Source organism: Brassica oleracea, chromosome C6, assembly GCF_000695525.1.
Source record: "Brassica oleracea var. oleracea cultivar TO1000 chromosome C6, BOL, whole genome shotgun sequence".
Taxonomy (NCBI): Eukaryota; Viridiplantae; Streptophyta; class Magnoliopsida; order Brassicales; family Brassicaceae; genus Brassica; species Brassica oleracea.
The window spans coordinates 30,588,781-30,589,982 of record NC_027753.1 but is presented as its reverse complement, the minus strand read 5'-3'; positions in this window follow the sequence as shown (position 1 = coordinate 30,589,982).

The following is a 1,202-nucleotide window of genomic DNA, read 5'->3' as shown; positions in this document are numbered from 1 at the left end:
AATCCTCTAGACCTTTGGACATAATTCAAATCGAGATATGATCACCAAAGAAAGGTGTTATTACCAAAAGCTATTGAGGAATCTCATAATCCAGGATTACAAGTCCGTGGATGAGTCTATTGCTAGCTAAGCCTCCAATACTGATGAGAAACAATGAATTGAGACCTCCTGGATCAACCCCATTACCTGAAGCAAATAAGGCCGCAAAGGAAAAGAAAGAATCCAAAGAATCTAACCACGTCCAGGATGATAAACCACACAACCATGGCCGTGGAGGATAGAAAGGACGTGGCCATGGCCACTATTATACACTTGGCTGTGGGAACCACTATGGCAAAGGCCGTGGGTATCAACCTAATTTGATACCATGGTCGAGGCAGAGACCGTGGTATATCCTTTAAACCACAAAGCTCGACCAAATCAGTGTGTCATCGATGTGGAATGGGGAACCATTGGGCTAAGATATGTAGGACTCCCAAACATCTTTGTGACCTCTATCAAGAGAGTCTGAAAGGGAAGAATCACGAAGCCCACTTGGTATATAAAGATGGTAAAGATGATTTTGACCATGAAAGAGATGATCCTACGGAATATGAAACTTCTGATTGCCTAAAAGAATAATGTTGATTTCGACTTCTGTGTTTGTTTTGCTTTTATACTTGCTTTGTTTTATCACTTTGAATTTATTTTATTGCTTTGTTTGCTCCGAACTTAATAAAAGGAATCAATGATTTTTTTCAAATATATAAGTTTATAAGAAATATAGTTGTGGGTATAGCCATTCTCATGATAAGCTACGACCAGATTAAAGAAATTTAATGATTTATATTCACTCATAGAAGCCCATTGAGTTTAAAAGATATGCGAGTGGTTTCCATATTGAAACAATGGGCAAAGGAAATAAAAAGTTCATTTTAGATATATAAAATTCGCCCAAGACCATAGAAAAATGGACGAAACTATACTTGCATTCTCTACTGGGCTTTACTATGCCAAGATCAGGATGATAGAGGCTAAATGCCTGCGAAAAATATTCACTTTATGGCATAACTGGATTGGTCATCCTGGTTCAAACATGATACGAAATTGATATACAAATGGGCACACATTGAAAGAAAGAAAGAGTTATCCCAAAGAATCTCACGTGTGTAGCATGTACACAAGGGCAAAGGATATAAGAGTGGTTTCCATATTGAAACAAT